The following is a 27,883-nucleotide window of genomic DNA, read 5'->3' on the forward strand; positions in this document are numbered from 1 at the left end:
ATTTTCCAAATGACAAATACACGATGTTACAAAATCATACTTGAATATAAGATTCACTAGATCTTAGATAGACCAATGAATTTTAAATTTACATTCATTGATGTGATTTCAGATTCCACATTAAAAATAACCTCTAAGAAACTACTTTGTCAAACTTCTGTATATGATCAAAGAATAATATTCACACTTGTCTGAGAAGATTATTAAAATATTCCTTCCTTTTCCAACTACCTATGTGTATGTGAAATGTGCTTCCTGCAGTTCAAGGAAAACAGCATGCTACAATCAATTCAGTTCAGTTGCTCAGTCGTGTTCAACTCTTTGTGACCCCACGGACTGCAGCCTGCCAGGCTTCCCTGTCCATCACCAACTCCCGGAGCTTGCTCAAACTCACGTCCATCGAGTCAGTGATGCCATGCTACAACCGACTCTATGTAAATGCAGATGTGGTAATACAAACCTTTTCTGTTAAACCATACATTAAAAATATTTGAAGCAATTTCAAGCAATAAAATGCTTCTTATTAATTTGTGGGGAAATATATTTTTCTATAAAATAGGTTATGTTAACATGTAATAGGTTTACATTATTGTTATATGAATTAGAAAACATTTTTAAAGATCTTCATTTTAATTCTAGTATGGGAAAATTTTGGTAATTTGTCTCTCATAAACAAAAGCTCTTTGGACTCAACAATTTTAAAAAGTAAAGGGACATCCTGAAACCAAAATGTTTAAAAACTGTTTGCCCTGTCAGATGTAAAACTATAATAATGCTAGATTAATTAAAATAATGTGTTGTTGGTGCAAGAACATTTAAACACATCATGAAGAGAACAGAGTCCAGAAATAGACTCATATATATGATAATTAAATACTATGATAAACTTTGCATTTCAAATTAGAAATTATACCAAGCAGGGTCTTGACAGGAAACAGATGGCACTGTGAAATGAGGTAACTGAAGAAATTTTTAATAAAGGAATTGTTTTCGAGGGTAAGAAATGGATGAAGGGAAGTTAGTAAGAATAGAAAAGCCCCATTTTGCTAGAAGCAGTGAGATGCTTAACCATCCTAAGTCTGAAGGTCAAACAAAGAGAACGGATTCTGGCAGCTGGGGATTGAGCTGTTTCATTAGTAGCTGCAGGAGAGGGTGACCTAAAGAGGAGAAGCAGTCTTTGTCAACAAGCACGCCAACAAGGAGAGAGCTAGAGGAACATCCGACCCTCAGTCCTCATCTCTCCTCTGATTTGCTGCTGCTGCTGCTTCTGATTCGCCAAACTCAACAGAGAGACCATTTCCGATAAAAGAAAAAGCTGAAAATAGTGGAAAGAGGATCTGGAAGGGCAAGTAGATGACACCCATCTGTGCATCCCTTTCACTCCTCAACATATTCTCTTACTCTTTGCCTAGACCTGTCCAGCTTCATTGACCATTTGCATTTAGTAATGGAGTGCTGTTGTGCATATCTCATTTTATGGTTCAGTGGATTAGATAATATGCAGCTCACTATGGGCACTATGGGCTATGGTTTTTCCAGTGGTCATGTCTGGATGTGAAAGTTGGACTGTGAAGAAAGCTGAGCGCCAAAGAACTGATACTTTTGAACTGTGGTGTTGGAGAAGACTCTTGAGAGTCCCTTGGACTGCAAGGAGATCCAACCAGTCCATTCTGAAGGAGATCAGCCCTGGGATTTCTTTGGAAGGAATGATGCTAAAGCTGAAGCTCCAGTACTTTGGCCACCTCATGTGAAGAATTGACTCATTGGAGAAGACTCTGATGCTGGGAGGGATTGGGGGCAGGAGGAGAAGGGGCCGACAGAGGATGAGATGGCTGGATGGCATCACGGACTCGATGGACGTGAGTCTGAGTGAACTCCGGAAGTTGGTGATGGACAGGGAGGCCTGGCGTGCTGCGATTCATGGGGTCGCAAAGAGTCGGACACGACTGAGCGACTGAACTGAACTGATGGGTATTTGGATGGCAGAGTCACTTAGTATTTCAGCCTCTCAGGGCACTGCTTCAGATTTAGGAAATGTATCAGGAGGGAATCGAATGAAATCTCAGGCATCCCTCTTTGACTTTTCCACCAAGATATCAAATTTTCAGATCCTCACCACACTGATAGCCTTCGCATAGACTTTTAAAAAGAACCTTAGCCCATTTTTCTGCCAGTTCTTAGTAGGAGGATTATTCTGATATGATGTACTATCTCATAACTGTGAGCAGAAGTTCTACTCTCAGGTTTTGGTTGATGATGTGGTTGTTTATGGGTGCCCAGATTGGAAATAATTTCCTGACTGTATAACAGAGACTTTGTTGTTGAGAATTGCCACTCGATTTTGATTTCTCTTCCTACTCATTTCTGTTGTTTCACTATGATTTGCATTTCATTCTGCAAGCTTTCCTTTCCTTATTTATTTTTGTCCTTAATTTTTTGAAATTTCAAGATGGTGTACCTTGGAAAAATCTTTTCTCATCCTTTGTTCATTTTAAAACCCTTTTAATTGAGAGAAGCATTCTTCAGCTTTAAGAATTTATCTTTAATTATGTACTTATAATTTTTCCATGACATTGGTAATGTCTCTTTTAAAATTCTCTTACAAAGATGTGCATTCACTCAGACTAATCATTTGCTTTATATTTCCTTTCCCATTTCATGTCTTTTTTGTCTTTTATCTTACTTCTGGGAGGGTTCCCTAACTTCATCATCTAAGATTTCTATTGATGCTTTAATTTTTACTATCATATTTTAAATTTACACAATCTCCTTCTTGTTCTCTGAAATATATTTTTTATAATATGATTTCATGAAAGAACAATTATCTTTTATCTTTCTGAACATAATGAATTCTAGTTTTTATCTCCCTGCCATTTCTGATTTCTCTCTTTTCATTGTTGTTTTGTTTATATTGGTTTCTGTCTTTCAAGTTAAAGATTTTTTTTTCAAGTTTCTGACAGCATGATCTTTGGCTGCTGCTACTGCTAAATCACTTCAGTCGTGTCTCACTCTGTGCAACCCCATAGTTGACAGCCCACCAGGGTCCCCCATCCCTGGGATTCTCCAGGCAAGAATACTGGAGTGGATTGCCATTCCCTTCTCCAGATCTTTGGCTGTTAGCTCATAATGAATAACCTGGCAATAAAAAAAGTCTTTGGAAGTTTGTGAATATGACTGGGAATTGTGCACTATGGGTTTCACTGTTGTTGCTGTTCAGTGACTCAGTCGTGTCTGACTCTTTGAGACCTGATGAACTGTAGCATGCCAGACTTCCCTGTTCTTCACTATCTCCTGGAGCTTGCTCAAACTCATGTTCATTGCATTGGTGATGCCGTCCAACCATCTCATCCTCTGCCATCCCCTTCTCCTCCTGCCTGCAATCTTTCCCAGCATCAGGATCTCTTCACATTAGATGGCCAAAGTATTGGAGCTTCAGCCTCAGCATCAGTCTCTCCAGTGAATATTCAGGATTGATTTCCTTCAGGATTGACTGGTTTGATCTCCTTGCAGTCCAAGGGATTCTTAAGTATCTACTCCAATGCCACAGTTCAAAAGTGTCAGTTCTTTGGTGCTCAGCCTTCTTTATGGTCCAAGTATCACATCTATATGTGACTACTGGAAAAAACATAGCTTTTACTATATGGACCTTTGTCAGCAAAGTAATGACTCTGCTTCTTAATATGCTTTCTAGGTTTGTTATAGTTTTTCTTCAAAGGAGCAAATGTCTTTTAATTTCATGACCACAATTTACCATGTGTGGTTATTTTGGAGCCTGAGAAAATAAAGTCTGTCTCTGTCAGGTGATCTTTTTTCCCTGAAGATAGTGAGATTACCCAAGGAAGACTTTCAGTTTCCTTCCTGCAGGTGTCGTTTGGTTTTTAGTGTCCTCGTTTTCTAGTACACTATCCTCACCCTCAGCTTCACACAGATTCCTGTAGTTCCTAGAATTTGTTGGAAATTTTCCAGAAAGAAAACCCTCATTTCTTTGCCACCCTGGATAAAAGCCAATAGTGACTTTTATGGGAGAGAATCTGGCAGTTAAGTATGTCTTAAAGAATGTCTCAATTAGAGCTTTTAAAAAACTCCTCAACTTCATCATTATTTTTCAAAGGTGCCTGATTTCAATTATGACATTTTGCAAAACAAATTAACTTGCTAGTGAGCTTGTAATAATGCCAACCTAGATTTCAATTTTCTCAAATTGGCTAATTCGGTTACCACTTGTCCACCTACTATCCTTCTTCTGGAAGTCCTTAGTATTGTTTCCTGTTTCATTCTTCATGTTTGTCATTGATACCTTTTATAAGCTATCATTTTAGTGAAATTTCAGAAGTTAGCAGATAAAGGTATGCATTCAAATCATTTTTAACTTAATACCACTATTTGATTTTAATAATAAAACATTTTGTACTGTTTAAAAAGTGCACATATTTGTCTGTTAAGTCCATCTAGTCTAATGTGACATTCAAGGCCTATGTTTCCTTATTAATTTTCTATCTGGATCATCTATACACTGATGTAAATGGGATGTTAAATTTCCTATAGTATTACTGTACTTCCCCTTGTTTTTCCATTTACGTTTGTTAAGACTCATTTTGCAGCATAATATAGAATCTATCCTGGAAAATGTTCAAAGAATGCTTGAGAAAAATATGTATTCTATTGTTTTTACAAGGAATAATCTGTTTCATTTCAAGGGAGTGATGTAAGAAGATACTGACCTCACCTCCTTCAATGGATACGCTGAGTCAGCAGCTACATATAGAGTAATTTCCTCTTAAAAAATAATCCAAAGTCTGTCTGAGTGGTGACTGCACATCAGACAAAGGAGAAGAAAGCCACATAGAAATCGGTAGGATTGTTTGGGACACAATATTGCCATAAACCTAATCTTATCTTCTCACTAGAGAGACACCAGCACAGTGAGGAAGAGAAAATTATTAAGTGGGAGCTTTTCCAATTGGAGTGAAGGGTTCCAATCCCACACAGGGCACTTCAACTTTTAAGACCTGTACCTGGGAGATGAGCCCCCAAAACATCTTATTTTGTAGAGCAACAGGTTTTGTGTCCTGAGACTCACAACACTGTAATGATTTAAGAAATGCCTCTTAAAACTCATGTACAGTCACACATTCCTGGCCTGTGGCCCAGATCAGAGGCAGCCAATACTTCCCAACCTTAAAGTGAAGGAGACTCCCCTGTTTATGTTAAAGCACCTGACTAAGGAGGTAGGCATCTAATTTATCATACATATCTAGGAGCCTGCTGAAACACCACCATATATTGAAGACCTGTATATTGAAAACTGTTAGGCATTAATTTAAAAAATTAAAGAAGACACAAATAAGTGAAAGGCATTTCATGCTAATGGATTGTAAGAATTAATGTAGTTAAATATCTATATTACCAAAGGCAATCTATAAATACAATGGAATTTCTATCAATATTCCAATGGCACTTTTCACAGAACTAGAACAATTAGTACTAAAAATTTTTGTATAATCAAAAAAGACCCTGAGCACTAATGAGAAAATAACAAAGCTGGAGGCATCATGAGCCCTGATTTCAAACTATATTACAAAGCTATAATAAATAACATAGTAAGATATTGATATGAAAACAGACATAGAGATCAATGGAAGAGGATAGAAAGCCAAGAAATAAACCTTTGAATATATTCTGAACTAACTTAAGACAAAGAGTCAAAATATAGAGTAGGAAAAATACATGTCTCTTCAATAAGTGGTATTTGAAAAACAGGACAGTCATCTGCAAAAGAATGCAAATGAACCACTATATTTTACCACAAACAAAAATTAAAATTGTCAAAATGGAGGACTTGAACATGAGACCTGAAACCATAAAATTTCTAGAAGAAAACACTGGTAGTAAGTTCCTTGACATAAGCCTTGGTGATAATTTAGAAAAGACAACAAAAGCAAAAGCAACAGAACTTCAGGAAACAAAAAAACTTCTGCACAACAGAGTGAAAAGGCAACATACTGAGTGGAAAAAGTATTTGCATATCATGTTCCTTATGAAGGACCAATATTAAAAATATATGGAGAAATTATTTGCTCAACAGCAAAAAAAACTATCAAATTAAAAACTGGCCAGAAGATCTGAGGCATTTTTTCTGAAGAAAACACACAGATGTCAAACAAGTACATGAAAAGATGCTCAACATTAATCATCATGGAAATGCAAACCAAAATCACAGTGAAATATCATTTCACACCTGTTAGAATGGTTATTATCAAAAAGATAAGACATAACACATGTTGGAAAGGATAAAGAGAATACTGTTGGTGGGAATAAAAACTGATGTAGCCACTATGAAAAAAAGTAGGGAAGTTCATCAAAAATTAAAAATAGAACCACCATATGAGCCAGAAATCTCATTTCTGGATACTTTTCCAAAAAACAAAACAAAAAACAAAACTCCATGATCAAAAAAGAGATATGCACACACACACCTTCCCTTATTTAACAGAGCATTATTTACAATAACCAAGATATGGAAACAGTGTAAGTGTCCATTGATGTATGGATGAATGAAGAAATGTATGTTAAGTTTATACTAAATTTATCAGGATATTATTTAGCCATAAAAAAGAATGAAAACTTGCCATTTGCAACAAAATGAATAGACTTCAAGAGCACCATGCTAAATAAGGCAGACAGAGAAACATAAATATTGTATTTTCTCTTTTATTTGTAGTATCTTTAAAAAACCTCATATTTAGATAGGATACATGGTGGTTGCCAGAATTGAGGGTAGGGGTTGGGGAAAATGAGTGAAAGAAGCCAAAAGGTAAAGAAAAATTTTAAAAGAAAAGAAAAAAATTTTTTTAATTATTAATACGGTAAATGATGGTCACTCAGTTCAGTTCATTTGCTCAGTCATGTCCGACTCTTGGTGACCCCATGGACTGCAGCACACCAGGCCTCCCTGTCCATCACCAACTCCTGGAGTTTACTCAAACTCATGTCCCTTGAGTTGGTGATGCCATCCAACCATCTCATCCTCTGTCATCCTCTTCTCCTCCTGCCTTCAATCTTTCCCAGCATCAGGGTCTTTCCCACTGAGTCAGTTCTTTGCATCAGGTGGCCAAAGTATCCGAGGTTCAGCTTTAGCATCAGTCATTCTGATGAATATTCAGGACTGGTTTCCTTTAGGGTGGACTTTTGGGTCTCCTTGTAGTCTAAGGTACTCTCAAGTGTCTTTCTCCAACACCACAGTTTGAAGATACCAGTTCTTTGGCACTCAGCTTTCTTTACAGTTCAACTCATACATGCATACACGATTACTGGAAAAAAAACATAGCTTTGACTAGATGGACCTTTTCTGGCAAAGTAATGTCTCTGCCTTTTAATATGCTGTCTAGCTTTGTCAAAGCTTTTCTTCCAAGAAGCAAGTGTCTTTTAATTTCAAGTCTGCAGTCACCATCTGCAGTGATTTTGGAGCCCAAGAAAATAAAGTCTGTCACTGTTTCCATTTTTTTCCCATCTATTTTCATGAAGTGATGGGACTGTATACCATGAACTTGGTTTTTCTTTTAATGTTGAGCTTTAAGCCAGATTTTTCACTCTTCTTTCATCTTCATCAGGAGGTTCTTTAATTCAAAGTTAATTTAATTTAATAGCAAAGTTTTTTGACGTATAAAATTCTACATTAGACTTGAAGCAATATAGACCCCAGTAAAAAATATATCCCTACCCCTGAAAACCTTCGAACAATCCACTTGACATGAAATAATTAAACAAATAAAGTCTCAGGCATCTATCACCATATGTTGGAGTTGGCATGCAAAATGCAAACCTTGCCATCAGGATAAGTCATTTGGCAACTGAAGGCTTGGTGGGCAGTCAGGGTTATTTTGCAACCCAGCATAAATACCAAAGCAATGACTACATCACAGACTAGAAGGCCTGTTGAAGCAAGCTAGAAACTACCCATATAAACTAATTATAAGGGACCTTGAACAACAGGAAATTAGCAGTTATTAAAAGGAAATACCTTTGGGTTGGAAGTGAGGTAAGTTAAACATAAAAAGCAGTGGTAATGATCTTACTGTATGGCTGTGAAGCAACAGTAAGTGATTGTGAGAAACAGTAGAAGAAGAGAGAATGCTCTCCAAAAGCAATTTTCTTTTCGTCTTTAGGGGAAGAAATATGGTCAGAAATAGTAGTAAAATTAATGCACATTTATGAATATAACTTTTCCTGGAGAAAAACAATGGACCCTGAAACTCTGCCACCCATTTTCATTTTTTTTTATTTAAACGTTTCTAAGTTGGCTTGTTGATATAGTTCAAGAAATCAGTGTTACACAAAAAATGAATTGTTTATGTATACTATCATGTAAGAATCGAATCACCAGTCTTTGCCTGATGCAGGATACAGCATGCTTGGGGCTGGTGCACGGGGATGACCCAGAGGGATGTTGTGGGGAGGGAGGTGGGAGGGGGCTTCATGTTTGGGATCGCATGTACACCCGCGGTGGATTCATGTCAATGTATGGCAAAACCAATACAGTATTGTAAAGTAAAATAAAGTAAAAATAAAAATTAAAAAAAAATGAATTGTTTAGGTATAATAGGGCTTCCCTGATGGGTCAGCAGGTAAAGAACCCATCTGCAATGTTGAGGATGCAGGAGTTGCAGGGTTGATCCCTGGGTCGGGTAGAGCCCATGGAAAAGGAAATCGCTACCCACTCCAGTATTCTTGCCTGGACAAAGGAGCCTGGTGGGCTACAGCACAAGGGGATACAAAGAGTTGGCCATGACTGAGCACACATTGAGTGAGTATAGTCATAATACATGGTGTTCAGATCTGACTCAGTACATATAAGACATATTACCACGTGTTTATATCAGGAATATGAGCCCTGAAAGAATAGGATGACATAAAGCAAGTTTCAAAAGTAAAAATGCTGATTTTTTTTTTTTATTATAATTGAAGTTAGAAGCAAAACAAATATATTTGGGAGTTACTGGCAATTTGTTAATGACATATGAGATAACACATTTAAGTCTTGTTGACTTGAAATTTTCTATGGAGAGAAAAGTGCCTATATCATTTTTAATAGAAAGTATATTATTAAGTAAATATTTTAAAATAAAAATATTAAAGCATGAGTATATAAACTTGTTGTCGCAGAGAGTATGTGTGAGTCAGAATTGAATTTTGGGTACCCAGTACATGGGTAGCACTGGAGAGGGATTTTCAGGTACAAAATCTGAAGAAGTCTTCACACTTTCTTTATTAACAAGCATGCATTCAAAATGTGTTTAAATTTAAAATACAGCAAAATAAGGACTTTCCTGCTGGTCCAGAGGCTAAGACTCTGTGCTCTCACTGCAGGGCATGCAGGCTTGTTTCCTAGTCAGGGAATTAGATCCCACATCCGTGACTGTGAGTTTGCATGCTCCAACTAGAGATCCCACGTGATGCAAGGAAGTGTGTGCCACTAACAGCTGGTGCAGCCAAATAAGTAAATAAATATTTTTAAAATAAATAAAATATAGCTATATATATATATATATATACATATATATATATATATATATATATATATATATATACACACACAAAATATAATGGTACTTTTTGGCATGAATAAAGCTAGGTTAATGGTGGAACTGGATGAATTACTAAAGAAGATGTATATATACACACTTTTTTAACTTTTTATTTTGTATTGCAGTATAGCCAATTAACAATGTTATGATAGTTTCAGGTGAGCAGCAAAGAGACTCAGCCATACATATACATGTATCCATTCTCCCCCAAACTCCCCCCCATCCAGGCTCCCACATAACATTGAGCAGAATTCCCATGCTATACAGTAGGATCTTATTAGTTACACATTTTAAATATAGCAATGTGTACATGTCCACCCCCAACTCCCTAACTATCCTTTCCCCCATTCTTCCCCTGTGACAATGGTGAAGTTTGAAGAACATATTAATTACCCACAGTGAAATCTATGTATATGTACAATGCTTTTGTTTGAGCACACCCAAGAAACATAACACATAAATAATTTGAGAAGTTCCTATTAGATACAAGCTGAATAATTTAATGTTGGTTAAGTGTCAATTACAATGACTTCAGAATTCAAATTAGCAAAACTTCAATCAAGAATGACTTGGTAGGGAGTCTCTTGGTAGTCTAGTGGTTACAATGCAGGTTTTCATTGCTATGAACTTGGGTTTGATTCTTGGTCAGGGAACTAAGATCCTACAAGCCTCGTGGCATGGTCAAAAAAAAAAAAAAAATAGTAGAATGCCTTGGCAATGACTGCATGCCAGGCCTCACAGTCTATCACCATCTCCCAAAGTTTGCCCAACTTCATGTCCATTACACCAGTGAGGCCATCCAACCATCTCATCCTTGAACATGCTCCTCTACTTCTGCCCTCAATCTTTCCCAGCATCAAGGATTTTTCCAGTGAGTCAGCTCTTCACATCAGGTGACCAAAATACTTGAGTTTCAACTTCAGCATCCGTCCTTGTAATGAGTATTCAGGGTTGATTTACCTTAAGATTGATTGGTTTGATCTCTTTGCCATCCAAGGGACTCTCAGAAGCCTTCTCCAGTACCATGGTTCAAAGGAATCAATTTTTCAGTGTTCCACCTTCTTTACAGTCCAGCTCTCAGAACTGTACCCCTTGACTATATGGCTCTCACAACTCTCACTTGCTTTGACAATATGGAACTTTGTCAGCAATGTCTCTGATTTTCAATGCACTGTCTAGGTTTGTCATAGTTTCCTGCCAAGAGGCTTTTGATTTCAGGGCTGCAGTCACCATCTGCAGTGATTTTAGAGCCCAGTTCAGTTCAGTTCAGTCACTCAGTCATATCCGACTCTGCAACACCATGAATTACAGCATGCCAGGCCTCCCTGTCCATCACCAACTTCCGGAGTTCACTCAAACTCATGTCCATCCAGTCGGTGATGCCATCCAGCCATCTTATCCTCTGTCATCCCCTTCTCCTCCTGCCCCCAATCCCTCCCAGCATCAGAGTCTTTTCCAATGAGTCAACACTTCGCATGAGGTGGCCAAAGTACCGGAGCTTCAGCTTTAGCATCATTCCTTCCAGTGAACACCCAGGGCTGATCTCCTTCAGAATGGATTGGTTGGATCTCCTTGCAGTCCAAGGGACTCTCAAGAGTCTTCTCCAACACCACAGTTCAATAGCATCAATTCTTTGGTGCTCAGCTTTTTTCACAGTCCAATTGTCACATCCATACATGACCACTGGAAAAACCATAGCCTTGACTAGACGGACCTTTGTTGGCAAAGTAATGTCTCTGCTTTTGAATATGCTATCTAGGTTGGTCATAACTTTCCTTCCAAGGAGTAAGCGTCTTTTAATTTCATGGCTCAAGAAGAGAAAGTCTGTCACTACTTCCACATTCTGCCCTTCTATTTGCCATGAAGCAATGGGGCCAGATGCCATGATCTTAGTTTTTTAACATTTAGTTTTAAGCCCACTCTTTCACTCTCTTCCTTCACCCTCATCAAGAAGCTCTTTAGTTCCTCTTTTCTTTCTGCCATCAGAGTGGTATCATCCCCATATCTGCTGCTGCTGCTAAGTCGCTTCAGTCGTGTCCAACTCTATGCGACCCCATAGACAGCAGCCAACCAGTCTCCCCCGTCCCTGGGATTCTCCAGGCAAGAACACTGGAGTGGGTTGCCATTTCCTTCTCCAATGCATGAAAGTGAAAAGTGAAAGTGAAGTCACTCAGTCGTGTCCAACTCCTAGCGACCCCATGGATTGCAGCCTACCAGGCTCCTCCATCCATGGGATTTTCCAGACAAGAGTACTGGAGTGGGTTGCCATTGCCTACTGTGCCCCATATCTGAGACTGTTGAAATTTCTCCCATCTCTTTTGATTCCAGCTTGTAACTCAAGCTATCCACTGGGCAGAAAGGCAGGACAGTATTAATTAATTCAAGGCAGATGAAATTCCAGGGCAGGAGCCAGTCTTTGATACCTGATTTTCCCAGGTCTTCCCTGGAACTTCTTGTGCCTTGAATTAATTATTAGTGTCCTGCCTTCCTGCCCAGTGGACAGCCTCCTGACTGCTGTTTCATTTTTCATAGACAACAGTGGGTCCTCCAGATTCAAGCCCTTCTGTCTCAGCAATGCAGCAATTTTCAACTACCTGTGGTATTTCTTACAATTGTTTACTCCTTCTGGTACTCTAAGAATTTCTGTTCTTGCTTTCTAGTCCTCAAAATTTCTATATTACAAGCCTTTACAGAAACTCTAAGACAATTCCAAATCTGTCCAGAAGTGCTTTACTGGGGCTATTTGCCTACCTGTTTAAATTACACATTTCCTGGAAGAATTTTCCAATTTCCTCAAATCCTATTTGCAGTTGCATTGCCACTGATCTATCTTTTTAAACTTTACCAAGTTCAACTAGTTTTTATTAGCTCTATTTTTAATGGGAAATATTATTGAGTGTTTACCAAATGTTTGGCAGTCTATATTCCTATCTCATATGACTCTTCCAGTTCTGTGAGGTACATAGGGAAAGTTGCAAAACACAAATGGGAAACAGAGCCAGTAATTTGGGTTAAGAACCTGGTTATATCACTTACTGGCTGTGTCAGTATAGACAAGTAACTCATTTTGTAGACACTTCAGATAATAAAAGCACCCACCTTAGAGTTTTGTGAGTAGCAACTGAGCTAGTAAATGTAACACACTTAAAGCAGTGACTGCATACAATCAGCATCATATGAATTTCAACTACTTATATTTTACTCATTTTGCAAATACAAAATAGGCTCAGAAGGACTGAAGTTATTCAAGTTCAAATAACTATATCATTATTTAGATAGCTGTCTCTTTTTGAAAACCTATATTACTCTAACCTTTGATGAAAAATGCTTTATCAACACCCTATCTCTAAATCTTCATGCATGTCAGGTCCCCCCAACACATACACATACAGCTTAAAATCCATAGAACAAAGTCTGAAAGTTTACTGATATTTAAGATTTGGGAATGTATTACCAAAAAATTTCTCAATTTCATCTTTCACCAACCATAAATGAAGGTATCCATCCACCAAAACTCTTATTAACATTGAGTCATATTTACTTTTTATATCAGAATCCATTCCCACTCAATTTAACAATATTAAGAAGATGGCTTTATTTTTAAGTAATTTTTTATTTGCTAATATTTGGCAACAATTAAATAATCTCAAAATCTCTGTTTGGAAAATATAGATAAAATTCCAAACTATTGTTCCCAGTTCTGAGCATAGACTATACAATTTTTGGATGAGTGTCTCATATCTAGCATTTTGTGGTTGGAAGGACTTTGGGTTGGCATCTACAACATCATCTGAATTAGTATTTTCTTTCATTCCACTTTCTCTCATATGGTATGGTTGTAAATGGCTTACCAAGCTTGATCTCTCTCCTCTAAATGTGCTAGTTGGGATTCTAGATATATTTTCAAGGCAAACATTAATGTTTGGACATTCAGTATTTATTTTCATTTTTCCCCAAGGAATATGCCTTAAACTATTATGTTTTAGCCAAAACTACAAATACTGTTTGTCAGTCTCAGAAGGTCTTATCTTTCTGTCTGAGGCTGCAGTGAAAGTTAAAAAGTGGCTACTATGAAGAGAAGATAGGAGACAGAAGAATAAGAAAATAGATTAATTTGGGAACTCTATAGGGCTTCCCAAGTGGTGCTAGTGGTAAAGAACCTGCCTGACAATTCAGGAGACATAGAGACATGGGTTGGATCCCTGTGTCGGGAAGATCCCCTAGAGGAGGGCATGGCAACCCACTCCAGTATTCTTGCCTGGAGAATCCCAGGGAGAGAGGAGCCTGGCAGGCTACAGTCCATAGGGTCATAAAGAGTCAGACATGACTGAAGTGACTTAGCATGCATGCACAGGGATTCCATACTGAATGGATGTTTGGAGAGACTGTGCTAAAGAAATATGAATTTTTAATACCTAATATTCAAAAGTTCTTTAAGTTGTAGAAACTAAAAACAAATATAAAGTTGACCAGTAAAAGACCCAATGGAGGAGTATCAGTTTCACATGAAGACTACTGAAAAACTAACTGAATGAAAAAACAAAATCCCCATGCAGTTATGACTTTAATCTTTCTACATTCAGAAACAGTAAAGTTGTTCAATTACATTTGATACATACACAGATACACGCACACTCAGAGAGAGTAAGTGTGTTGGAACATGTTTAATACTAGCTCTCCAAAGAAGCAAAATACCCCTCTTTCTGGGTTGCAACCAGGAAAGGTGCAGGAGAAAAGAAAAAGAAGTTTCATGCTATGCCAGAAACCCTCAAGAAAAAGCTAAAGAATTTGGCAGAGCTTAAGATCAAGATTGCCGGGAGAAATATCAATAACCTCAGATATGCAGATGACAACACCCTTATGGCAGAAAGTGAAGAGGAGCTAAAAAGCCTCTTGATGACAGTGAAAGAGGAGAGTGAAAAAGTTGGCTTAAAGCTCAACATTCAGAAAATGAAGATCATGGCATCTGGTCCCATCACTTCATGGGAAATAGATTGGGGAAACAGTAGAAACAGTGTCAGACTTTATTTCTTGGGGCTCCAAAATCACTGCAGACGGTGACTGCAGCCATGAAATTAAAAGACACTTACTCCTTGGAAGAAAAGTTATGACCAACCTAGACAGTATATTCAAAAGCAGAGACATTACTTTGCCGACTAAGGTCCATCTAGTCAAGGCTATGATTTTTCCTGTGGTCATGTATGGATGTGAGAGTTGGACTGTGAAGAAGGCTTAGCGCTGAAGAATTGATGCTTTTGAACTTTGGTGTTGGAGAAGACTCTTGAGGGTCCCTTGGACTACAAGAAGATCCAACCAGTCCATTCTGAAGGAGATCAGTGCTTGGATTTCTTTGGAAGGAATGATGCTAAAGCTGAAGCTCCAGTACTTTGGACACCTCATGAGAAGAGCTGACTCATTGGAAAAGACTCTGATGCTGGGAGGGATTGAGGGCAGGAAGAGAAGGAGACGACCCAGGATGAGATGGCTGGATGGCATCACGGACTCGATGGACGTGAGTCTGAGTGAACTCTGGGAGATGGTGATGGACAGGGAGGCCTGGCATGCTGCAATTCATGGGGTCGCAAAGAGTCGGATACGACTGAGTGACTGAACTGAACAGAACTTGAAGATCAAGTGCCTGAGAAAGAACTTTGCCCAGAAAATGCTTCAAAAGGCAAGGAGGAAACTTCTCTCTGAAAAAGCTAACCACCACCACAAGGAATACAGGGAAATGTACAGAAATGAAATTTGAATTGCGAGGATAGCATGAAAAGCTGGCAACTTGTATGCACCGACTGAACCCAAATTGGCATCTTTGTCATCAAGATCAGAGGTATCAGTTGGTGTGAACCCAAATGTTTGGAAGGTGTTGCAGCTTCTTTGTCTCTGTCAGATCTTCAATGACTCCACTGCAAAGCTCAGCAAGGTTTCAGTTAACATGCTGAGAATTATGGAACCATACAGTTAACCTGAATCAACCCTGAATATTCATGGGAAGGACTGATGCTGAAACTGAAGCTCCAATACTTTGGTCACCTGATGAAAAGAGCTGACTCATTGGAAAAGACTTTGATGCTGGGAAAGATTGAAGGCGGGAGGAGAAGAGGATGACAGAGGATGAGATGGTTGGATGGCATCACCAACTCAATGGACATGAGTTTGAACAAGCTCTGGGAGATAGTGAAGGACAGGGAAGACTGGCATGCTGCAGTTCAGTTCAGTTCAGTTCAGTTCATTCACTCAGTCGTGTACGACTCTTTGCAACCCCATGAATTGCCAGTCAGACAGGACTGAGCAGCTGAACAACAGCAACAATGTTACCAAATCTGAAATCTCCAAAAGAACTGGTCTACAAGCATGGTTATGGCAAAATCAACAAGAAGCAAAATGCCCTGAAGAATAACGTCTTGATTGCTCATTCTCTTGACTAATAAAGCATCATCTACATGGAGGATTTGACTCATGAGATCTATATTGTTGGAAAATGTTTTAAGAAAGCAAACAACTATCTGTGGCCCTTCAAATTACCTTCTCCATGAGGTGGAATGAAGAAAAAGACCATGCATTTTATAGAAGGTAGAGATGCTGGCAACAGGGAAGACTAGATAAACAGGTTGAAGTGTACCTACCAGCTAAGGTATCTACATGATTATTTTTGTAATATGGTCAGTTGATAAACAGTGATTGCTTTCAAACTGAGAAAAAAAGAAGGAAAAGACCTGATTTGTGACATTTGCCAATTTCTTTGGTATAAATGCCTTCACTGTGGTCAATTTCAAGCTTCCAACAAAATATCGCCAGTGTTAGGAAGAGGTTCACAAATCAACTTTCACGAGACAGCACCAGCTGGGTCTAACACACCACTATGGAGTCTTCAAAACAAATGGCAATTTATTACATTGTCACAGGAATCTGTAACTGCAGCTTCCTACATCACTACACACAATTAAACCTGATGTGTGCTGTCAGATGCAGAAAAATGCATAACAAGGACAGAGGAATAAAGTTCCATACTTGCTCTATCCCTTAGCTTATATGGGCAGTGCTACCACTTGATCTGCATCTAAAAGTTTCCTCCTTGATCTGTGGAAAATAAATGAAAGCGACCTTCTTGAGGCTGAAGAAAATAAATGGTTAACCCCTGGGGCCACGAAAAATAAATAGGGAGGCTTTGTTCAAGCTAAAGAAAATAAATTAAACATAAAAGATGCTATTTCAGGGGCAAAGATTTATCATTTTTAAAGCTGTTTGAGGGCTAGACTAATATTGCAAAGTTCCAGAGGGTAGCTCCACACTGCTTCCCTGAAAAACTCATTATAAACCAACTACAGCCATTCTCTGAATTGCAGAATGCCTGGCAGTAGTCTGGTAGTTTGTCCCTCTGCTTATTTTTCAGGAAATAAATTGTCTTCTTTCTTTATAGAAGATGATGCCTCTGTTCTGTTTGCTTCTTAAGTTGCTTTGCATGTAAGCAGTAAACTGTCCTATTTCAGCTCAGAGACAAACTGTCAGAGAACATATTCAAAGTCATCTTTCTAGCTTCCCAGTCTCCTCTGAAAGTGTTTTGGAGTATTGGGTAATCCATTCACTACCCATACATGGCTTACAATTATTTCAGTGGCTGATTTGTGTCTCAAAAAGCCTAACTTTAAATTGTTATTTAATATGGCAGTACTTCTTGCATTATCCATAAAAACCATCAAATAACTAAGTCTGAGGGAAAGAATGCAGTACATGTAAATTTGAAAAACGGTGCATTTTAATTATTTTTTCCTATTAAAGTTTTCTCCTTTATTCTCTGAGAAACATAGAATAAATGTAAAAATGAAGATATTTTTGCCATTTGCTCCTAAACTGAGAAGTATTTTATAACTGAAAAAATTATATATCTTGTTTTCTAGTTACTGTTTTGAACAGCAACTTAATCCCAAAGCAACTATCAAGTGCACACGATATGATGGCCCTCTACTAGTTGCTAGAACAGTCTTACTCATCTTTGCACATAACAACAAATTTTATAGCATTGTTAAGTTCAGGTATTTCTCATCTGAAGTCTATACCTTATCAAGATCATAAGCACTGGAGAGATCGCGAAGTGCTGAGTCAGCATCACCCTGTTAGGTTCATCCTTTTTATAAAAATTTAAGGGGCAAAAGGAAAAAAAGTTAAAAATGGCTATGCAAAACAGAGTTTAAAGCAATATGACACGTTCAGTTTGTATGATGATTTTTAAACAGGAACTCAAATCTGACAGTGACCAGCTAAATAGGTGAAAAGATCACATGTCGTCAGGTGAAATTTGTTGTAACCAATGAGCTTGCTTCCTGATTTTGTGTAACTGAGTTTTAAATCTCTCCAGTGGCATTTATCCTTGTGCAGAAGGTGGTATTTGTTATTTCATAAATGCCTCTTTGTTCAACAAGTAGATAACTGAGGACTATGTGATTGTCCCAAATTATTAGTTTGGCAAAAATTTTCATTCAAATTTTTCCATAAGATGTTAGTTACCTGAACAAACATCTTGGTCAAGCCAATACTTTAGCCAGTGAGTCAAACGATCACCACTCAGTTGCTATTGCCTTGGCTGTAGAACCAGCCAACTCTGCTAATGTCAGAGAGATTTCTGATCAAGCATTCATTAGCACTTTTTTCCAACCCAAAGGAGGAGGACTTTCCATATGGAAGCAAACTTAGAGTTATGTATGCCTTCTGGGAGTTCTCATTGAAGGTGGCCATGGACCAGTGAGATGCTTCAGGTCTTACTTATAGCTGCTGTCAAGGAGACACCAATTGAAATTAGCAGTAGCACTTGTGACAAGTGAAAAGAATTGTTACAGTATGGACTAAAGAGTCACCATTGAAATGAACAGATAGAAATTTCTGCTGGCAAACCCAACAAATAGGTAAGTTTCCCACTTTTACAATAGATTGGAAATGTGGATATGAGCATTATTTTTCCAAGAAAAAGAAGAGGTTAAGGAAAAAGATACACAGGTCTGTTCCAATCATCTTAAGAAAGCTGTCTCCCTCAACTGACATCTGCTTCAACTTCTGGTTGGTTGGAGTCAGACATTTCCATAGCTTGTATAGAACTAGGTGTCAGATGGACTCTTCTTTACTGTGAGATGTGCACTTAAGGCTGGAGTCTCTGAAGTCTGACTGCCATCTGAGCAGTGAGGAGAACCTGGCATGATCCTTTCTAAGAAGATTTAAGGGTAATCTTGTTCTTACTGATTTCAAATCAGATGAGTGGAAGAAAAATGGAAATGTTAGTTTAGAGATTTGTAGTCAGATATTTGGAGAAACTGAAATAGTTTAGAATTCAGTCCAGCTTACAGCATATAATAAAACCTTGAAGAAAATTCAGTTCAGTTCAGTTCAGTTGCTCAGTCATGTCTGACTCTTTGCGACCCCATGGACTGCAGCAGGCCAGGCTTGCTTGTCCATCACCAACTCCTGGAGCCTACTCAAACTCATGTCCATCATATTGGTGATGCCATCTAACCATCCCATCCTCTGTCATACCCTTCTCCTCCTGCCTTCAATCTTTCCTAGCATCAGGATCTTTTCCAATGAGTCAGTTCTTCTGCATCAGGTGGCCAAAGTGCTGCAGTTTCAATTACTAGAACAAGAATCTAATATCTATATAGGTATAAACATAATTTCTTTCTCCATAATTATTCCCCCCTTTATCAAAGATAATCACAGAAAAATTAATTTGTCTATATTAAACTTGGCCTGATTATTTACATAAGTGCAGCAAGAATAGTGATTGATCATATAAGTTCTTTTCAAAATTATTTTTCTAGAATCTTGGCCATTTCTAAAAGCTGTCTGAGTCTATATCTGTCATTCTTGAATATAAAATTCAGTCAAAGCCTTGGTGATAAAACCAATATTTCCAATTGCTTTCTGTTATAAGGAGAATAGATTCTTATTAAATTTATGCAAATGCATATATTGCTATAAAAATAAGAATATTTAATGACAGTTTTCAATTTTTGGAGGGATCAGCTAGGGAAAAGACAGATAAGTCTTTGTTTACAAAAAGGTATGTTTTATTGAATTGCTGTAAGTCACAGATTCTTAAAAGAAAAAGTTTCTTAAATCTAGAAAAGTAAAACAGCAGAAAATATGTATAAGAAGTCATAAAAATTATAATCTCACTCAATCATGTCTGACTCTTTGTGACCTCATGGACTGTAGCCTACCAGGCTCCTCCATCCATGGGATTCTCCAGGCAGTAATACTGAAGTGGGTTGCCACTTCCTTCTCCAGAGGATCTTTCCGACCCAGGGATCGAACCTGGGTCTCCCGCATTGGAGGCAGACACTTTAACCTCTGAACCACCAGGGAAGCCATAATCATCCTTAGTCTCTTGTAATTAGAAGGACTAATAATTCTTGTCAGTCTTGATCTTGGGTTAACAACATTAGGAATCAATGAGTTCTCCATGAAAGTTTTAAAAAATTTACCTAGTTCAGTATTATGATCTTAGTTATCAGAAACCTTCATGCTAGAGTATACTTACCAGGGTCATTTCCATGAATCTCCTTGAAGATGAAGCATTTCTCTAGGAACAGTTTTGCAAAACATCAGAGAAAAACAATAGTGCTGTTATCTAGTTGTTATGTCTGACACTTAGGGACCCCATGGACCAACCCCATGGACCATAGCCAACCAGTCTCCTCTGCCGCTAGCATTTCTCAGGCAAGAATACTGCAGTGGGTTTCTGTTTTTTCTCAGGATATCTTCCTGACCCAGAGATCAAGCTCATGTCATCTGTATTAACAGGAGGGTTCTTTAACACTGAACCACCAGGTAAGCCATGAGTAAAACAATAACTGTCTATAAATGATAAAATACTTGAGAATAGTAAAGATTAAAGATCTCATGAGAGTAAAATGTAATGCAATTGACTAAGGAATTGGGCTATTTATCTGAAGTACAAAATTTTTTCAGGTAACATACTTTATGATAGTAGTTAGAAGAGAATAATAGTTATACCAGGATATATCAGATTTCTGAAACACTTATGATATGTATACTTATATATATATATATATATATACCTATATAGATACAATCAGTCAGTTCAGTTCAGTCACTTAGTCATGTCAGACTCTTTGCAACCACATGAATTGCAACACACCAGGCCTTCCTGTCCATCACCAACTTCCAGAGTTTATACAAATTCATGTCCATCAAGTCGGTGATGCCATCCAGCCATCTCATCCTCTGTTGTCCCCTTCTCCTCCCACCCCCAATCCTTCCCAACAACAGGGGCTTTCCAGTGAGTCAACTCTCTGCATCAGGTGGCCAAAATATTGGAGTTTCAGCTTTAGCACCAGTTCTTCCAATGAATACCCAGGACCGATCTCCTTTAGAGTGGACTGGTTGGATCTCCTTGCAGTCCAAGGGACTCTCAAGAGTCTTCTCTGACACTACAGTTCAAAATCATCAATTCTTCAGTGCTCAGCTTTCTTCACAGTCCAACTTTCACATCCATACATGACCAGTGGAAAAACCATAGCCTTGACTAGACAGACCTTTGATGGCAAAGTACTGTCTCTGCTTTAGAGTATGCTATCTAGGTTGGTCATAACTTTTCTTCCAAGGAGTAAGCGTCTTTTAGTTTCATGCCTGCAATCATCATCTGCAGTGATATTGGAGCCAAAAAAAAATAAAGTCTGACACTGTTTCCCCTGTTTCCCCACCTATTTGCCATGAAGTGATGGAACCAGATGCCATGATCTTTGTTTTCTGAATGCTGAGCTTTAAGCCACTTTTTCACTCTCCTCTTTCACTTTCATCAAGAGGCTTTTTAGTTCCTCTTCACTTCCTGCCATAAGGGTGGTTTCATCTGCATATCTGAGGTTATTGATATTTCTCCCAGAAATCTTGATTCCAGCTTCTGTTTCCTCAGCCCAAAGTTTCTCATGATGTACTCTGCATAGAAGTTAAATAAGCAGAGTGACAATATACAGCCTTGACATACTCCTTTTCCTATTTGGAACCAGTCTGTTGTTCCATGTCCAGTTCTAACTATTGCTTCCTGACCTGCATATAGGTTTATCAAGAGGCAGGTCAAGTGGTCTGGTATTCCCATCTCTTTCATAATTTTCCACAGTTTATTGTGATCCACACAGTCAAAGGCTTTGGCATAGTCAATAAAGCAGAAATAGATGCTTTTCTGGAACTCTTTTGCTTTTTCCATGATCCAGAGGATGTTGGCAATTTGATCTCTGGTTCCTCTGCCTTTTCTAAAACCAGCTTGAACATCTGGAAGTTCACGGTTCATGTATTGCTGAAGCCTGGCTTGGAGAATTTTGAGCATTACTTTACTAGCGTGTGCTGCTGCTGCTAAGTCACTTCAGTCGTGTCCAACTCTGTGCAACCCCATAGATGGCAGCCCACGAGGCTTCCCTGTCCCTGAGATTCTCCAGGCAAGAACACTGGAGTGGGTTGCCATTTCCTTCTCCAATGCATGAAAGTGAAAAGTGAAAGTGAATTCGCTCAGTCATATCCAACTCTTAGCAACCCCATGGACTGCAGCCTACCAGGCTCCTCTGCCCATGGGATTTTCCAGGCAAGAGTACTGGAGTGGGATGCCATTTATGAGTGCAATTGTGCGGTAGTTTGAGCATTTTTTGGCATTGTCTTTTCTTGGTTGGAATGAAAACTGACCTTTTCCAGTCTTGTGGCCACTGCTGAGTTTTCCAAATTTGCTGGCATATTGAGTGCAGCACTTTCACAGCTTCATCTTTCAGGATTTCAAATAGCTCAACTGGAATGCCATTACCTCCACTAGCTTTGTTTGTAGTGATGTTTTCTATGGCCCGCTTGACCTCACATTCCAGGATGTCTGGCTCTAGGTGAGTGATCACACCATCGTGATTATCTTGGTTGTGAAGATCTTTTTTGTACAGTTCTGTGTATTCTTGTGACCCCTTCTTAATATCTTCTGCTTCTATTAGGTGCATACCATTTCTGTCCTTTATCGAGTCCATCTTTGCATGAAATGATCCCTTGGTATCTCTAATTTTCTTGAAGAGATCTCTAGTCTTTCCCATTCTGTTGTTTTCCTCTATTTCTTTGCATGATTGCTGAGGAAGGCGTTCTTATCTCTTCTTGCTCTTCTTTGGAACTCTGCATTCAAATGAGTATATCTTTCCTTTTCTCCTTTGCTTTTCACATCTTTTCTTTTCACAGCTATTTGTAAGGCCTCCTCAGACAACCATTTTGCTTTTTTGCATTTCTTTTTCTTGGGGATGGTCTTGATCCCTGTCTCTTGTACAATGTCATGAATCTCCAACCATTGTTCATCAGGCACTCTATCAGATCTAGTCCTTTAAATCTATTTCTCACTTCTACTGTATAATCATAAGGGATTTCACTTAGGTCATACCTGAACGGTCTAGTGAGTTACCCTACTTTCTTCGAAATTCTGAATTTGGCAATAAGGAGTTCATGATGTGAGCCACAGTCAGCTCCCAGTCTTGCTTTTGCTGACTGTATAGAGCTTCTCCATCTTTGGCTGCAAAGAATATAATCAATCTGATTTTGATGTTGACCATCTGGTGATGTCCATGTGTAGAGTCTTCTCTTGTGTTGTTGTGTTTGCTATGACCAATGTGTTCCTTTGGTAAAACTCTATTAGTCTTTGCCCTGCTTCAGTTTGTACTCCAAGGCCAAATTTGCCTGTTCCTCCAGGTGTTTCTTGAATTGCTACATATGCAATCCAGTCCCCCTATAATGAAAAAGACATCTTTTTTGGATATTGGTTCTAAAAGGTCTTTTAGGTCTTCATAGAATCATTCAACTTCAGCTTCATCAGTGTTACTGGTTGGGGCATAGACTTGGATTACTGTGATATTGAATGGTTTGACGTGGAAACGAACAAAGATCTGTCTTTTTGAGATTGCATCCACGTACTGCATTTCTGATTCTTCTGTTGACCATGATGGCTACTCCATTTCTTCTAAGGGATTCCTGCCCACAGTAGTAGATATAATGGTCATCTGAGTTAACTTCACCCATTCCAGTACATTTTAGTTCGCTGATTCCTAGAATATCAACATTCACCCTTGCTATCTCTTGTTTGACCACTTCCAATTTGCCTTGATTCATGGACTTATCGTTTCAGGTTCCTGTGCAATATTGCTCTTTACAACATTGGACTTTGCTTCTATCAACCCAGTCACACCACAACTGGGTATTGATTTTGCTTTGCCTCCATCCTTTCATTCTTTCTGGAGTTATTTCTCTACTGATCTCCTGTAGCATATTGGGCACCTACTGACCTGGGGAGTTATTCTTTCAGTATCTTATCATTTTGCCTTTTCATACTGTTCATGGGGTTCTCAAGTCAAGAATACTGAAGTGGTTTGCCATTCCCTTCTCCAGTGGACCACGTTCTGTCAGACCTCTCCACCATGACCCGTCCGTCTTGGGTGGCCCCACATAGCATGGCTTAGTTTCATTGAGTTAGACAAGGCTGTGGTCCATGTGATCAAATTGGCTAGGTTTTGTGATTATGGTTTCAGTGTCTGCCCTCTGATGCCCTCTTGCAACACCTACTATCTTAAGTGGGTTTCTCTTACCTTGGTCGTGGGGTCTCTCTTCATAGCTGCTCCAGGAAAGCTCAACCACTTCTCCTTACCTTGGATGAAGGGTATCTCCTCAGGGCCACCTCTCCTGACCTTGAATGTGGAGTATCTCCTCTTGGCCCTCCTGCACCCGCCCAGCCGCCACTCCTTGGACATGGCGTTGCTCCTCTTGATACAGATACAATATATTACTTCATATTTGACAGTGCTTTCCATATGATTTCCCACATCAAATAACCCTAATTTATTTAATGTCTCCCTTCTTACAAGGAGAGAAAATATATATTTTGAGATATTCTAAGGATCCTAGGGGAAAATCCCAAAGTTAATTCAGGGTCACAAAGATTTCATTTAGAATTTGATTTTGTGGAGTTCGTTAAAAATATCAAAAGGTTTGGAACCTTGACTAAATTGGATTACAGTTCATTATGGAATAATACTTAATTACCTACTTAATCAACTGACAAAAAGATTTCAATGGCAAATACAAAAATTTAGATTGCTGCAAAAAGATGAATTTCTTTTAACATTGAGAAGATACAGCTTTCTGAGTTGTCAAATACATGTTAAAGACAAAACACAGAATCTTTGTTTTTCAGGCAGATTATGGTGAAGACAAAGAAACTTTCTCCTTTTAACAGAGAGGAAAAACAAATTCTAATTTTGGTTTTAATATCAACACTACCAGTGTACCTATGATACTAAAATTCACTTTAATTAAATTTATTTTAATTTTAGCCAAATTGAGCATTTACAAAAATTTCTCTTTAAAGATTCCTTTCTCATAAACCATCTATAACTTACAATTCCCATTGTCCTATCTTTTTTGTCCTTTCTTATTCTGACAAATGTTTTAGTTTAGAACATAATTTTTTTCCTCAACAGCCATGACAAGAATACATTGCTATCATTCATAATGTCTTTTACAGAAAATATGTATCTTACTTTTCATATATAGTCATTTTTTGCCTTCTTTATTTTTAGTAGTTTTATTTAAAAAAACTAAAAACTTTTTTTTGCTGACAATTTCAGCTTTGTTTTTTCAAGATGGTATTCTCTCAATTTCAAAAATTTACAAAGCTTATCTAAGAAATATATGGTGCAAGAATAACTGCAGATTTACTCTTATAGGATAGCATAATTCCCTATGCCTTAAGTTAGATATAGCTAAAATAAACCACTAAATTTTGGGAAATTTAAATATGGAATTCACTTGTATTTGAAGATATATACACTTATTGCTCTGCTAGACTGGAGTAGTAGAATAAGCAAGGGCGATAGGATCCTCACATTATTCCTGAAGAGGGTTGCTCTAAGTTGAGTAAGCAGAATAAAGATTTGAAAGATGGGATGACATCTTCTAAACTGTTAACAGAGTTATAGACATCTTGGAGGCCAAGACCAGAATTTCCAGCCTTGTAAGCAGTTAAAAGAAATGGGAGAAGTTCTTTTAAACAAAGAGTGCTACCTGGCTGTAAATCAGAAAAGACAAGGCAACAAAGCATCAGCCTGCTAAAGAGTGATTATGGGCTGGCCCTGAGGAATTGTCACTGTGTTTGTGCAAGACAGAAAGAGTAGTTGTTGTTTTATGGGCCTTTCCAGCTGATTGTATAGACTCTTCTGTTGCTCAAGTCACCGTGGTATAAGAACAGTGGCTTTCACATATGTTGGCTGATTATGTAGCAAAAAATATTAGTATGGTCCAGCATATAGTTATGCTTATACAACCAATAAGTAATTGAAATAAAAGTTTAACAAGCTGACATGTAAGTCTTATTTTTGAGTATATGCCATACATTTATTCTGTTTCTCCATTTTATAATATCACCTGTATATATGTACATAATGTGAATGTGAAAGCATTAGTCACTCAGTTGTGTCTGACTCACGGTGACCCCATGGACTTGACTGTAGCTTGCCAGGCTCCTCTGTCTATGGAATTCTCCAGGAAAAAATACTGGAGTGGGTTACCATTCCCTTCTCCAGGGGATCTTCCCAACCCAGGGATCAAACCTGGGTCTCCTGCATTGCAGGCATATTCTTTACCATCTAAACCAGCAGGGAAGGCTCATATATATAGAATAAATCTGGCATCCTGGTTTGCTGGGCAGAGGCACCTTTGTTGAGTTGTAAATGCTTTACTTGTTGTATATTAAAGGGGAGAGACAAAGGGAGCATCTTACTCCATTATGATGCTGATGTTTATCTACTGAACATATAATTTTTATAAAATTGAATATATGTTATTTACTTGTCTGTATTGATATGGATACCATATATATTTTCTACTCAAATAAATGCTAATCAGGGTGTGGCATCAGCATCATAATGAAGTGAGATACTTCCTTTGTCTCTCCCCTTTAATATACAAGTAAAACATCCATAACTCAACAAAGGTGCCTCTGCCCAACACACCAGGATGCCAGATTATTCTACACACTGGTACATCTAAAGGTATGTGGGCTGGAACACACAGAGGAGGCAGAGACAGGGAAACAGTGGAACCAGTGTCTGCAAGCCCAATCCCAGTAGCTGAACCCACAGCCCCAGAGAACCCAGTAGCAGCAGGGGAGGCAGCACACATGATTCTCACCTCTGGACCACAGGAGCACCCACGGCCACAGATAACTGGCAGCAGTGGCAGTGGGCCTGTGACCCTGCTTCTCCAGCTGGGGAGGCTCCCAAGAGTCTAGCCTCTTACCCCTTCACTGCAGTGACTGAATGCATGAACCCAGAAACACAAGATGTGGCTCACGGGCTTAGCTCCTCTTCCCCCACTTCTCCCACAGTGACAGAGCCTGTGACTTGGGACATCCTGGACACTGCAGAGGCAGGCACCATCCCAGTTCCCCAGGCAGGGACCCCAGTGACACCTGCTGCAGCAAGGCAGCAACAACCCTGGAAGCACAGTGATGATATCAAGAGAACTGTGCCACAATTCTGACTGAGATGGAAGAGGAAAGTGCATTTCTCAAAGTGACCACAGCTCAGGTTGTTGTTCAGTCACTCATCCATCTCATCCTCATCCTGGTTACCTGACAATTCAGGTAAGAGACACTAAAAACTTGTGTCAAAACACTCCCTGGAAAACAAAAGAAAGACCCCTAATTTACAACCTGTTGAAACATTAGGATCAAGTGGAGTGGGGGAAGAGTTTACCTAAAGAAGAAAGGACAATACTTACTTCAAATGTGCCAATTGTGGTGCCATCAAACACCATGAAGAGCCACAGTAACACTTTATCACAAAAGAAATGGCAAATCTTCAGAAACCAAACTTTAAGTCATAGAATATTCAATCTAAAGAATATAAAATTAAAAAATAATTGTCATGGGGACTTTTCTAGTGGTTCAGTCGTTAGAAATCTGCCTTCCAATGCAGAGGGTGTGGATTGGATCCCTGTTTGGAAAGCTAAGATGCCACATGCACCTTAGTCAACTAAGCCTACATGCCGCAAGTGGAGAGGCCACACACTCTAGAGCCCATGCATCACAACAAAAGAAGAGTGTGAGCTAAAATGAAGACCCCGTGCAGCCAGAAACAAAATATAAAATAAAATCATCTGGCAACATAAGCAGTAAAAAAAAAAAGAAGAAGAAGAAGAAGAAGCTGTTATGAAGGAATTTAGTGAGTCAAAATAAAACTCAAAAGGACAATTCATGAGCTCAGAAATAAAAAGAATGAACAGAA

At 38.6% G+C, this 27,883-nt stretch overlaps 1 pseudogene; it reads left to right on the forward strand.

Moving 5' to 3' along the window:
- LOC138083554 (large ribosomal subunit protein uL30-like) overlaps window positions 1–24,430 on the forward strand; it is a 59,299-nt pseudogene extending 34,869 nt beyond the window's left edge.
- The last annotated feature ends 3,453 nt before the right edge of the window (window positions 24,431–27,883 follow it).

The sequence above is a fragment of the Capricornis sumatraensis genome, chromosome 8 (genome assembly GCF_032405125.1).
Source record: "Capricornis sumatraensis isolate serow.1 chromosome 8, serow.2, whole genome shotgun sequence".
NCBI classification, from domain to species: domain Eukaryota; kingdom Metazoa; phylum Chordata; class Mammalia; order Artiodactyla; family Bovidae; genus Capricornis; species Capricornis sumatraensis.